General features: G+C 36.6%; 1 pseudogene; it reads right to left on the bottom strand.

Annotated features, from left to right (window-relative positions):
- Positions 1-13,453: 13,453 nt before the first annotated feature.
- Positions 13,454-13,962, bottom strand: LOC101726248 (cytochrome c, somatic pseudogene; annotated as a pseudogene).
- Positions 13,963-14,842: the final 880 nt, after the last annotated feature.

The raw sequence follows: 14,842 nt of genomic DNA, 5'->3' as shown, positions 1-14,842 counted from the left end.
TGTAATAGCTAAAGCTTGGAAACAGCCCAAGTGCCCATCTACTGGAGACCGGATAAAGAAGATGTGTTATTATTATTATTATTATTATTTTAAACAAAATGGAGTACTACTCAGCTATAAAGAATGAGAAACTAGAGACATTTATAGCTAAATGGATGCATATTGAGGCCATCCTCTTAAGTGAAATAAATAGGACACACATGTGTAAATACCAAATAGTTTCTCTAGTGTGAGAAACTGAAAGTGTAAATAAGGAGTAAAATGATTAAAATGAATAATGGATAATTTGAAATACAAAGAAAAGTTTCAAAGGGGTAGGGGTGGCAGGAGGGGAAGGGGAGAGATCAGGTTACAGTTTGGAATCTGTAAAGAATGCATACATAGATTGTGTTTAAAACTATAGGAAGAGAGATGTAGATAGAGACTAAGCTGGAGCTCATCAATGGGTTGGGAAGGAAGAGTCACTGAGATCAAAGGAGAGAAGGGTGTGTTTCCAGAAGAAGCACATACAACTATGTATAGTACACTGTACTTGATAGTGTGATAAATGACTGTTACTGTTTTATGTACTCATCATAACATGCTGTGTTTTTCATCCTTTAGAGCATAATCCTACTCATATAAAAGAGTTTACTGTAAAACAGTGTGCTGCTATGCCAGTGGTAGCCTCATGTATCTCATGTTTAACTGCGTATTTGGATAATATCAAGGGGCCATCACAGATGATCGATGTATACCTTTTCAGTTTGCACTTAGAAGTTGGCACTCTGTGTGGTACTTTGCGATACACATGGATGAAATTGTCTAATGACATATTTCTCAGATTATATTTCCATCACGTGTCACATGACTGTGTTGAAATTTAAATTTTAAAAAATTTGGCCTATGTGGAGTCTACTAGTTAATAGAATGTTTTCTCCAGACCACTATTTGTCCAATATTAGTTTTGAAAATCTTTCTAAAACAAATCACATCTTCTGATGTCTTGTTAATGCTTGAGATGTTTTTTAAAAATTATATGGAAAAATGTTTAAGTACTTTTCAGTTTTGCTTTGGTTGAATTCTATTATATTTGAATATTATTATAGTTTTTTTCTCTTGTACTGTTTTCCTTTGAATAATTTTAATTTTTGTATATGTGTGTTTAGTGAATGATAATAAAGTTATACATTAAAAAAAAGAAGAGTAAATATGACATGGTTTTTCTTATATGAGAAACCCAAAGCACAAATAATTTAGAGAGGGAAATAAAAGATAGGCAATAAAAAACAGGAAGGTAGACTTTATCAAGATAAGGAGGGGATCTAGAAATGGAGGGGGAGGGAAGGGCAAGGAGGGGGAGGGAAGTAAAAAGGACTAATAGGCATTATGTGTATATAGCAACTCCCGGCAATGAATGTACTCATTACATATAGCAAACATGTACTAATAGAAAAGTACACTTAGATGGGGGCGGAGAACGTATGGTAAAGGGAAAGGTTGTGTAGGTTGTATAAGTGCTTATTTGAAACTTATCAGCAACTTTGGAGAAAAAGAGGAACCAAAGAGAGGAACTTTACTGACACATCTTTAACTCAGTTGTAATGTCGGCTATTTCTTTCTTTCTTTCTTTCGTTTTTGGTACCGGGGATCAAACTCGGGACCTTGTGCTTGCAAGGCAGGGGCTGAAACCACTGAGCTAAACCCCCAGTCTAGCTATTTCTTTTTGATGACACAGTTGATATTAAAATTGAAACTAGAATGACAAGAAGATCGCGTCCCTAACTTATATCTACCTGGGCACATTGTCCTTCATTTGGAAAATTTGCCTACCACCTTGTGTAGAAAGAACGCCATGATGTTCCCATCTTATTGGGATGAGTGCCTGCCTGCCATCTTTGGCTCCTTCCAGCCTCGTTTCTGGGTAATACTTCTCTGATAATACTCTCACATGTGGGCCTGTGATGTGGGTTGGTGTTTCTCATGGGGCTCCTTGCATTTCTTGCATCCCTTAGAGAACCTTCAATAATGCAGATCCTTGCCAGGCTTGGTGGTGCATACCTGTAAACCCAACACAAGAGGCCAAGGCAGGAGGATCACTGTGAGTTTGAGGTCAGTGTGGGGTACCTAGTGAATCCAAGGCCAGTCTAAACTACACAGTGAGACTGTCTTATAAGAACCAACCAATCAAAAAAATTATGTGGATTCCTTGACCCCCAAATTGGAATTTTGGGGAGGATGCATCTAGGAAACTGCTAGCTTTAATTTTTTTTACATTTTTTGGAGTAAAATATACATTTCAGAAATTCAAAATATATTGAAGGATAGGAAGTAAAAGTTTTCTTTCTAGCCTGCTATTTCCCTTTCCCAGAAATATAAATTGTTATATTAATTTCATATTTTTTTCTCTGGAGATATTTTGTGTCTAGACATGGCAATATATGTATATACTGTTTTCTTCTCCATCACTACTCCTGTATTACTCAAATAGTAGCATATATTCACATTATTTTTGCACATAGTTTTAAAAAAATGTGCCAATATATTTGGAGAATTATTCCAATTTGGTATAAAAAATAACTTACTTTTTCATAGCTGTGAAATTCTCATGTATGTATGAGCACAATTATTCAATAAGTAGCCTATCAGTGAACATTTACATTATTTTAAAGTTTTTGATAACAGAAACAATGTTGGAATATAAAAATCACTTACATCGATCATTTCTCACACACATAGGCATATATGATGGAAAATTTCCTGGGCCAGAGGACCCATTCATTTGAAAATTTTGATAGATATTTAGTCCACTTTCCATAACTATAATAAATACCTGAGAAATCAACTTATAAGAGAAAAGATTTATTTTGGCTCAGTTTGGGAGGCTTCAGTTCATGATCAGTTGGCCCTGTTGTGTTGGGCAATGTGGCACAATATGGCAGGAGCTGTAGTAGAGCAAAGTCACTTTTGTCATGGCTAGGGAGTGAAAAAGAGAGAGAAAGAGAAGGAGGTTAGAATCCACTCTCTCCTCAGGACATGTCCCCAATGACGAGACCTCCCATAGCGCCAGCTTCTTAAAGGTTTCACCACCTCCCATCAGTGCCACGCTGAAGACTATGTGTCTCACACATGGGCCATCTAGGGGGGATTTAAGATCCAAATAGTGATATTGTCAAATTACCTTCCATCTAGGTTGATAAATTTACCTGGCCAAATAGACCTGTTATTTCTTTTTCATAAGGCTATTAATAATTAATTCAATTCCTTTAGTTGAGTTTAGGTTATCTCTACTTCTTTTGTTTTTTGGGTAGTGGGGATCCAACTTGGGATCTTGGGCTTTTGAGGCAGCTGTTGGAACCACTGAGCTAAATCCCTGGCCCATCTATACTTCTTTATGTGAGTTTTGGCACTTTGTGTTTGTGGCAGTTAAGTCTAATTGTATCAACTTGACTGGGTTGGGAGCCACCTGACGGATTAATAAAGCACACTTTGGGTCGTGGAAGTGTGACCTTGGGTATGGTATATAGTCCCTGGCCCTTTCTTTTCAGGTTCTATTCCCCTGCTCTACTTTCCTGCTACCATAAGCTAAGCATCTTTCTCCTCCCAGGCCTTTCTTCCAAGATGTTTCTGCCTTGGAGCCAGCTTACCATGAACTGAATCCCCTGAAACTGTGAGCCAAATTAAACCTCTCCTCCTTTAATTTGTGGGTGATGGGTGTTGTGTCTTAGAGACAGGAGAGCTGATTAATGCAGTGTTTTTCAAAGGAATTGGTCCATTTCATCAAAATTACCAGTTTGTGGATATAGAGTTGTTCATAGTATTCTTTTATTGTCTTTTCAGTGTTTATAAGATTGGATCAATGGTGATGAACCCTCTTTCATTTCTGATATTGATAATTTGTGCCTTCTTTTTTCTAGTTAGTTAGCTTGGCTAGTTTATCCATTTTATTGATCCTTTCAAAGAATCAATGTTTTGTTTTGTTGGTCTTCTCTGTTTTCATATGTTTAACTTCTTTTGATTTCTGGTCAAATTTTTATTATTTCTTTTATTCTTCTTGCTTTCGGATTAGATCTCCTTTCTTTCTCTAGATTCCTAACAACTCAGATCTCTCTGCCTTTTCAACATATGTGTTAAATTTTCCTATAATTTTTGTCTTTGGTCTATTTTGCACATTTTTGTTGTTAATTTTTTGGTGCTGGGAATTGAACCCAGGGTTTGTGCATGTTTAGCATGTGGCTGCTATGGAGCTATACCCCTAGGCCATTTCACATATTTTGATAAATTGTATTTTCATTTAATTAAAAAATTTAAAAATTTCTCTTGAGACATACTTTGAATATGTATTATTTAGAAGTGTGTTGTTTAACTTTGAAGTATTTTGGGTGGGGGAATTTCCAGCTCTTTCCATGAAAGATTTCTTGTAAGGGTCCACTGTGGTCTAAGAAATTCCTGCGTGGTTTATATTCTTTTTAATTTTTTAAGGCTTGTCTTATAATAAAAAATGTAACTTATCTTGGTGAATGTTCTATGTGGGCTTGAGAACAATTTGTATTCTGTTGTTGTTGGATGGAATAATCTGTAATGTTAACTAGATCAAGTAATTGATAGTGCTGTTCAGATAAACTATATTCTTACTTATTTTCTGCTTGGTTGATTTATCAATTACTAATAGAAAATTGAAATCTCTGATTATAATAGTGGACTTATCTGTTTCTCCATTCAGTTTGGACTTGGGCACATTTAAGACTATTACATCTTCTTGGAGAACTGATCCTTTTATCATTACATAGTGGCCCCATCCCTGAAAATTTTTCTTGTTCTAAGTCTGTTTGAATTTAACTCCTTCAGTATTCTTTCAATTAATGTATGATCTATTTATTTTCTCCATCCCTTTATTTTTAATCTATTTGTCTTTATAATTAAAGTGGATTTCTTATAGAAAAAATACTGTTGTGTTTATATTTTTTCTATTCTGACAGTTTCTGTCTTTTAGTTGGTAGAATTATTGATATATTTGGAAGACTATCAACTATACTTGTAACTTTTCTATTTATTGTCAGAAGTTTCTTTTTCTGTCTTCTCTGATTTTAATTGCATAACATTTTATATGATTCCATTTTTACCTGTTCTTAGTTCATCAATTTTATTTCTTTAAAAATTTTTTAGTAGTTTCCCTGGAGTTTACAATGCACATTTTTGACTAATCTAAATCAACCTTCAAATAACACACACCATTTCACATGTAGCTCAGATAATCTCTTTAGATTGTAATCTAAAACAACCCTGAATAGTTTAAGAAATAAAAGTGTAGAGAAATGAAAGATCTATTTTTGTCCTTAATGGGTGAACAGGGGTTAAAAGTTTCCATATGGTCTATTTCTTCTTTTATTACCTACAGGCTTACTTTATGATTGTTGATGCCATGTGATTTGGTGCATAGATCTTTATAACTATTATATTGCTACTGTGCATTGCATTTTTTATTATCAGGAAGTGTTTTTAAAAATCATGTTAATGTTTTTTCTCTCAATTCAACTTTAATATAATAAAATAGTTTGGTTCTTTGCCTGTTTTCTCCCGTTTTCCCCCTCTCTTTATTCTTTCTATCTTTTTTGTTTTTGAGACAGGGTCTCACTATGTAGTTCAGGCTGAGCTTGAACTCACTATGTAGCCCAGGCTGGCCTTGAACTCAAGTGCTAGGATTACAGGGATACACCACCATACCTGGCCTTCTTTTTGTTGTTTTGACACAGATCTTGGTATGTATCTCACCCCAGCCTTGAACTCATGAGACTTCTTGCCTCATTCTCCCAAGTGCTGGAATTATAGGCATGTGCCACCATGCCTAGCTTCATCTCCACTTTGGCTTGATTTTGTCTGCTTTTCTTGCTCCTGTCCTCTGTCCTTTGCTATGGTTTCAGCAGTGTCTACTTTTCCCTCCACTCCTTCATTTCTGTGATTTAAAAAATTTGTGCTTCTTTCTGAACATTTTTGATTTTTTTTACCTTTGCTTTTATTTTGGTTTCATAATGGTTTCATTACATTTTTGTAATTCATTCAAAAAGTATGGTCTACATTTTCATAGAAAATTTTAATAGAAATATTTTTCTGGTGAGTGCTTTTTGACTCTTTTTTGTTGTTGTTGTTGTTCCTGTCATCCATTTTTTCCTTTTTGCATCTCTGTACAGCTCCTGTGTTGGTTCCATTTTGATCACTCAATCTTTTTTTTTTGGTACCAGAGATCGAACTTGGGTCCTTGCGCTTGTGCAGCAGGCAGTGAAACCACTGAGCTCAATCCCCGGCCCCACTCAATCTTTAACGTGTTGAGTTTTTAGTAGATCAGATGTTCTGGGAATGTCAATATGAGGAAGGATATGTTACAAGATAGGGAAATTTAAAAAAAATTATGAGATGCATGTGGGAATTTATTTGGTCTTTCCTCACATCCAAACAAATAAAGAGTGTTTACAATGTAAATTGTCTCTTTTCCCACCACCCCCTGGACAGATGGTGATGGTGAGAAGGAGGAAGACAGAGGAGGACAAAAAGGGAAAGGAGGAGGATAGGAAGGAAGAGAAAGAGGAGGAAGAGGAGGAGGAAGACATGTCGATTCTGAAGAATTCTTTTCTGTTTTTTGTTTTGTTTCGTTTTCTAAATCAACCTGTGCATCCCTATTTTCCATTGATGCAAGCAAATGATTTCAATTTTGGACTTCAGTGCTGCCTTTAATCTTGATGAAATACCTTTGCCCACTCCTTCTGAGATCTATGGGCCTGGGTGATCTCTCACTGAATTTTCCTGAATTCCAGCTTGACCTTCTCTGTTTTTTGCACTCTTTTACCTGCTTTGAGGTTCAAGATTTTAACTGTTTCCTAATTTTATTGATTATCATGTTTATGTTTCTGTTTTCCTTCTCCTTGATATTTTTCAGTAATTTTCTAAGAAGTAATGGTTAAATTTCTTCTCTTACATGTGTATTTAATTCAAAAGTTGGATCCTACATTTTGAAAGCTTCTTCAGTGTGATAGTTTTAAAGATGGACACAGATTCTTTAATGTTTTTCTCATTGACAGGTAGAATCTACTTCCTCTTCTCCTTGAATCTAGACTAGCCCTATTCACTCATGATTAATAGAATGTAGCAGAAATGACCTAGCATGGCTTTTGATGAAGTTAGAAAGGCCATACATCTATTGTCTTATTTGCCGGAGCAATTGCCCTTGAAGCCTTGAGCCACTACCTGAGGCTGCATTGTGGAAAGGCTACATGAAAAACTGGGTGGATAATCCCAATTAGGCCAGCTTTTGTGTCATTTCAGCCCAGGCACTAGACATGTTGGTGAAGACATTGGAGGAAATCTCAACTGTTCCAACCTTTCCAGTGGAATTCACCAGACATTATGAGGCAAAGGCACACTATCCCCATTGCACTCTGTCTGAATTCTTTTTTTTTTTTTTTTTTTTTTTTTTTGAGGCAGGATCTCTACCTTTGTAGTTCAGGCTGGCCCTGAACTTACTATGTAGCTCAGCCTGGCCCCACACTTGGGGTGATACTCCTGCCTCAGCCTCCCGAGTGCTGGGATTACAGGCATGCATCACTATGTCTGGCTCTGTCTGAATACTTGACTCATAGAAGCCCCAGGTATAATAAAATGGCTGCTTTTTATGAGAGTAATTTGGAAGAGGTTTATTATACAAGCAAAAGACAATCAGAATTTTTGGTTAAGTTTTTCACAGTAAATTCTCAATACAATTTTCTTTTTTTCCCTCATTCCCTTGCCCTCCCTTCAATCCCTCCATCCCTCCCTATTTACAAAGACTTTATTTCCAGTTTTCCATTTTCTCATATTAATTCCATTCTCTTCTTTCCTTTCCCCTACCCCTCCCACTTCCTCTTCCCCTTTGCCCCTTTTCTTCCTATTTCACATTATCTATTATACCTTTTAGACCTTATTTACACTTTTAGTTCCTCACACTAGAGAAACTATTCAGTATTTACACATGTGTATCCTATTTATCTGAATACAATTTTCTGAGATGATTTCCATTGTACTCAAGAAAGTTGATTTGGTGGGTCTACATAATTTTCTTTCTCCTACCTATCACTAATAATAGGGTCCTTATAAATATCTGACTAGTAATTGACCCAGTAACAGAATTTCATTTTGAGGGCCTACTATTTATTTATTTTTGTTTGTTTGTTTTTTGCTACCAGGGATTGAACTCAGGACCTTGTGCTTGCAAGGCAGGTGCAGGCTCCACTGAGCCAAATCTCGCCCCCCCCGCTATTTATTTTTTAAATTTATTTTTAATTAAAAGATATCTGGGTGTGGTGGTGCATGCCTATAATCCCGGCACTTGGGAGGCTGAGGCAGGAGGATTGCTGTGAGTTCAAGGCCAGCCTGGGCTACATAGTGAGTTCAAGGAAATCCTAAATTAATAGTGAGATCCTGTCTCAAAAACCAAAAAAAAGATAAAGAATTGTATATAGTTATGGCATACAACATGGTGTTTTGAAATGTGTATATCTTGTAGAAGAGCTAAATGGAGCCAATTAACATATGCATTACACACATGCACTTTTGTGAGATGAGAACCTTTAAAATCTGTTCTTTGCAATTTCAGGTACACAACATATTGTTATTAACTGTAGCCATTATGTTGTACAATTCAGATCTTTTGAACTTATTTCTCCTATCTCACTGTAATTTTATATTTTTGACCATAGTCTTTCCAGCTTGTGCCCCAATCCAGCATCCCCTGATAACTACCTGTTTTGTTTCATTTAACAACATCCTTCAGTTTCATTCATGTCTTTGCAAATGGCAGGATTTCTTTTCTTTTTTAAGGCTGAATAGTATTCCATTATGTAAAGCATCATCTATTGCCAATAATTTTAGGAGAGGGTTCTTAAAAAAGGCTAATCCTGAGACAAGTATTGAATGATGGTTCTTATTTTGGAAAATAATTCTCCAAGGAAGAAAGAAGGAAGAATGAAATAGAAAAAAACGGAAAGGTTAATCTAAGAGCACCTTGTTGAGTTGATCCTATTGTGGGGAATTGGAGAGCAATCCTGAGGAGCCCTCTGGGAATTCATGCAGAATACACGGAGGAATGCTTGCCTAAGAAGGAATGAGGGAATGTTTATCACTGCCTCCTGTACATGGTTGTACACACAACTAGGCTCCAACACTCTCACACTTCTAGTTTTTAGAAAACTGATTTGGTTCTTTTGTAGCCTCTAAAGAATAATCGATGAGCACTCTAAAAAGTGTCATTATGAACATTTAGATTTTAACATACTATATTTTCTGTGTCCCAGTGTATTGCAGTCATTGTTCTTCTAGAAAATGTCCCCCCCCCCCTTTTTTTCTTTTCTTTTCTTTTCTTTTTTTTTTTTGGTACTGGGGATCGAACTCAGGACCTCGAACTTGCCAGGCAGGTGCTGTACCGCTGAGCTACATCCCCGGGTCCAGGTCCCATTTTTGATTACTGGGAGCCCCTTCACATTGATTCCTAAGACGTGACTTGGTAGACTGCAGTAGCTTCCTTGCTTTCTAGTGTGGCTAGGTGTTGCAAGCTCTTTCCTGCTCCAAATGGGAAATCACCTGTTTTACCAGGAAGCCCTGTTTCCTTTTAGCGGGCAATAGTACTGCATTTGAAGGTCATAATCAGGCACTAGAGGGCCTCATTGTTCTTGGGTTGGTCATTGCTGAGGCCTTTTTCTTTGGACAGAGCTAGAAGCAGGTATCTGTTTCTAAAAAAGAGAAATAGCTCCTAAGTTAGTACTCATATTTTTAGTTCAAATAGAACACTACAGTTTTTATTTGCCTAACTTTGTATTTCTTTATTTCTACTCATTACTAAGCACTTACTTTGCTTTAGCCTATTCTTTTTATGTGTATATGTTTCAAATACCACTATCAAATTATTTGGTATATCCTATGTGTATAATAGTTTCATATTAAAAATATCAATACTGTTATTATCAGTGTGATTCCTGAATAAAATTTAAGGTGTTTTGCAATTCTTTTTCTCCTTAGAATATATCCTACTTGAAAGTTCAAATTATTGTGTTTTTAAATTACCAAATTGGCTTTTCTCAACATAGTTAAGCCACCAACTTGATACACTTAATATTTAACTTTCAATTTTTAGGGACTGATATTCCTTAACCTTGATTTAATTTTGTTTTATAACTAGATAAGTCATTTATGGGGTTTCTTAGGCAAATGCTATAAAACAAAGCATATTCAGAGAAGTTAGCTTCTACACCTTTTCCCTCTAACCTGCTTATTGCTTCTTCTTGTAAGGAAGTTCAAATCTTCTCTCTGAAGTTTTTAATATTTGCGTTGGCTGAAATAAACTGGCAACAGACAGAATAACAGGAGAAAAGTGATAAGAAACGTATTTTTCGTAATAGTTTCATGTGACATGGAAGCCTTAAGATCTGAGACCCTGATAAACATCTATTCTTGGATGAAGAATGGACAGCCGTACAGAACTGTGATTGGAATAAAGGGGTAAGAGCTAATGCAATAGATGGTAGTGGTGTTGGAGGTGACCAGCAAGTCCTGTCTTTTCACATTCTTCTGTGCCCTCACTTGTAACATTCCTTCCTCTGGGATGTGGGACAGGATCATTTCTGGAATGGGACTCTTAGGACTTATAATCAAGACAGTTAGGTCAAGAATTTCTTTGTATGTCCTTACATGGAACATATGGAAAGGTTGGGGAGATATTTTTTAAGTTTTATGGCTGGCTGTAGGAAAAGGGGGTTCTGATTTCTGTGACCCACTTTGTTGTAGAGAAACTAGTTCCTGTATCCTAGCTCATGGGAGAATGAGGGGTGAGAGACAGGAGGGCAAGGGACTATCAGAGAGGGACTTTGCTTTTGAGATTTCTGTGGCTTTCATGATGTTTTTTTCCCCCTGATCTCCAGCACTCCTAAAAGTAATCACTTTTCATTACAATTTAATTTATTCTTCCACTTAAAAAATAGACATATACTTTCCATGTTCCGTCTCTTCTGTAGTAAAAAATACATTTGAATTTTTACTTTGTTTTTTTCATTTAACTATACTTCATGAAATTGATTCCATAATGACACCTTGACATTTCACTCCTTTCTATAGCTTCCTAATTCGTCGTTGTTTGAATTTATCTGTATCAATTCAAGACTGTGCTAGTAGATTTGGAAAATAAATCTGGGTCAATAATTAGAAAAACAGAAGTAACACTGATTGGAATTGGGAAGATTGCAAAAAAGAAGGAGTTTCAAGGGAATATCAGGAGTTTGGTTGAGAACGTATCTTGTATGAAATGTTTATTTGACTTCCAAGGAGGATGATGAGTAGATAGTTTGGACATACTAGTCTTGAATTCAAGGATGAGATCTAAATTGGATGTATAATTTTAAAGTTAATATCTAGGGTTTATAATGAGAGTGGAGGAGTCCATGGTCTATGCTGGTCAGTTTTCTCTGCTTTTCTTAACTTCTAAATCTAGAAGATTTTAGTTGCTTGCTTTTAGTTCCTGGACTCCTATTACATTGATTTCCAGGGTGGACAGGAAGGCAATGATGGTCTCAAAGTAGAGAGGCAAGAGGAAAATGCAAAGTTGTTTTCATTAACTTCTATCCCCTGCCACTCTTCTCCCCCATGCTATAGCTTCCAGCACTATCTTCAGATACACAACTCCCATCTCCCAGGGGTTTCTACTGCGGATACAATTAGTTCCTGGAACCCATGTTTCCATCTGGGCTTTTCCCTGTTTGATTGTGGGGGAAGGAAGGTGACAACCTGTACAAGATTTTCCATCTTTGCAGGAGCTAGAAATTGTATTAAATTTATTAAATTAAACAAGGTAAAGGAATATTCTTTAAGAGAAAAAAGTTGGGAGGAAGTCCATTTTACCATCTTTTTTCAAATATCCTAAGAAAACATCCCAAGGAGATTGAACCTGAGTAGACTCAAGTTGAGACAAAAGGGATTCAACAAAGCTGGAAGCTGTAGACAGAAGAAGAAGAAGGAGAAGGAGAAGGAGAAGGAGAAGGAGAAGGAGAAGGAGAAGGAGAAGGAGAAGGAGAAGGAGAAGGAGAAGGAGAAGGAGAAGGAGAAGGAGAAGGAGAAGAAGAAGAAGAAGTGACAAGTTTTCAGGAGAAAGAGTGCATTGTATGTGAAAAAATTGTATAATCTAGACATTTCCAGAATTCTTAGGAATCTAGAAAATTCTAGAATTTCAAGAATTTCTGAATTTCTACCTTGGATAAACAAGTATAGCATTTCCTTCAGAGCTACATTCCTCTGGTTTGCAATGTGCACATGGAAAAATATAAAAGTCATCACAATCTATTTCTCTTTAATGGTTCAGCAAGATTATATAGAGAGAATGATTCAGTATTATGAAGTCAAGTACAGTATAAAAGACGACAATCGATGTTAAATAGGATGAACATTAAACAGGAGAGACAGATTATAAAATTAAACTAGGTGACATAATGTGAAGTTAATAAAATTTAAATCAACAAAAGTTTTTAAATGGAAATTAATATCTAAGTTTTTATATGAATCTCTATTGCCTCTATGTCATTAGTATATTTTATTTGTTTTCTACTTTTTTTCTTTTTCAATCTGATTTTGTTTTTATTTAAGTATTATGGTCACATACAAATTTGTGCTGATGTTGTACCTTCCCCACTTTAATCCTTCTAAAGAGCTGACAAAAAGCACCACTGCCAATCACACAAAAAACAGTACTTTCAATCTTGTGTTTTTAAATAGCTATTTAAATACTATCCTGAATAACTTAGTCCAAAGAATTCAAAAATAAAATCTAATTTACTACTGTATCATGCTTTTAAAAGGATCTGAACTTATAGATCAACTATAAAAGGTTAGAAGTAGGCCGGGGATTTAGCTCAGTGGTTTCGCCGCCTGCTGCGCAAGCGTAAGGACCCAAGTTCGATCCTCGGTACCAAAAAAAAAAAAGTCTTCAAGACTTGGTATAAAAGGTGAGAAGTGTTAAATATTTTTTATTTAGTATTATACATACACCACCCTAAAATGCCTTTCAGTAAGTAAAAGGCAGCAGTCTTTAGATACAAGGAATTCTAATTAAATTGGCATAGTCAAGATAAAAAATATAGATGTTCCTTCCTGGTCTTTAACCACTGTCTTTAACAAGCTAATAAACAAATTGAAACAGGAGTCTTGCTTGGTTGTGAGACAGTGAAGGATTTCCCTGGTATTTAAACATATTCACACAACCAGTTACATGTATAAATCTAAATATAAAACCAGTAGGTTTTGAGATAACATTCTCCATCTTTGTGAAAATTCGAACATTACTAATCAAGTCCAACCATATTTTTAGAAAGAGAAAACAGTGATAGTATTTACTGAACTGGAATTACTATTAAAATTTGAAAAAAAGATATCCATTTAACTATAAGCCAGTTTTATTTAAATCAGGACTGTCCAACAAAAATACTCTGTCAGCCACTCATGATCTGAATTCTAGTGTATGAGATCTATTAAATTATGGTACACATTAAAAAGCCATGAGACGTTTCTGTTCTGTTATAAATATGGCAGTGACTATTACTCATTAGTAGCTTTTCTGAGGTAAGCTATTAAGTCTGCCCTTTTTCCCTTCTTCTTAATGCCAGTGAAGATCATTTTTGTTCCAGGGATGTACTTCTTGGGATTCTCCAAGTACTCCATCAATGAATGTATCCTCTCCCCAGGTGATGCCTTTGTTCTTGTTGGCATCTGTGTAAGAGAATCCAGCAGCTTGACCTGTCTTCCGCCCAAACAGACCATGGAGATTTGGGCCAGTCTTGTGCTTGCCTCCCTTCTCCACAGTGTGGCACTGGGCACACTTCTGCACAAAAATCTTCTTGCCTTTTTCAACATCACCCATTTTTAAATCTGCTGCGGCTTCCGCATCTGAGGCTTAGCGCTCTTTCGCCGTTACCACAGACAAAGTCCCAGCTCAGAAGCCAGACGTCCCACTCTCTACCTGTTTTCTACTTTTATACTGGTGGCTTCTTTAAAAATTTTTCAAGAAATATATGTTTATTATTCACTAATTGTGGTGGATTAACTAATGGTCAACTTGGAACGCCCAGCTGAACTGAGTCAGTGTGGTCTGGGCTTGGAAGACCCACCTGAGGTTTGTTGCCAATGGCATAAAAAGAGAGGTGGAGGGGAAGATTGCCGGATGTTGATTTTCTTGGAGAAGCTTGCTGTGGCTGGTTTTCCTGATATGAATTTGGCTGTTCTCATTGTCAGAGGAGCTCCGGTCCTTGCTGTTGCCAGGATGTCTGCTGTTCTTATCAGGAGAGCTCTGGTTTTTGCCTTAAGTATCACTTCCTGGCTCCAGTGTAGATCTCTCAGCCTGGTGGCACAGATCCTTCACCCCGCGGTGCAGGCTTCCACCACTGGCCTTTGGGCCTTCTCGTGGACAAGCAGGAGACATTGCCATGGGCTCTAGGCCTCTGGCTGGACTCATGGAGGACACTGCCTCGGGCCCTAGGCCTTCAGCTGGACTTGTGTGGGACTTTGCAGTGGGATCCAGGCCCTCAGCTGGATTCTTTGGATCTCTAGTTTATGGACATATCTTCTGTACTCCTCTGCATTTGACTTTTTGGGTGAATATTATAAAATAATCCTATAAATTATGTGTCCTGTATTAAATCTATTCCCTTGCAAACCCTGACTACAACAGTAATACAAATGAATATTGAGTCAACAGTGAAAGTTCTATAACAGCAATATTCCTGTCATGGGTGCAAGGCATCAAAACTCCCAGAGATCATCACTCTGTGTGTGTGTGTGTGTGTGTGTGTGTGGTATTCAGGTT

This window comes from Heterocephalus glaber, unplaced genomic scaffold (assembly GCF_053883595.1).
Source record: "Heterocephalus glaber isolate CG9 unplaced genomic scaffold, H.glaber_assembly_v1.0 deba00001444, whole genome shotgun sequence".
NCBI classification, from domain to species: domain Eukaryota; kingdom Metazoa; phylum Chordata; class Mammalia; order Rodentia; family Bathyergidae; genus Heterocephalus; species Heterocephalus glaber.
This window is presented reverse-complemented; position numbering and strand designations above follow the sequence as displayed.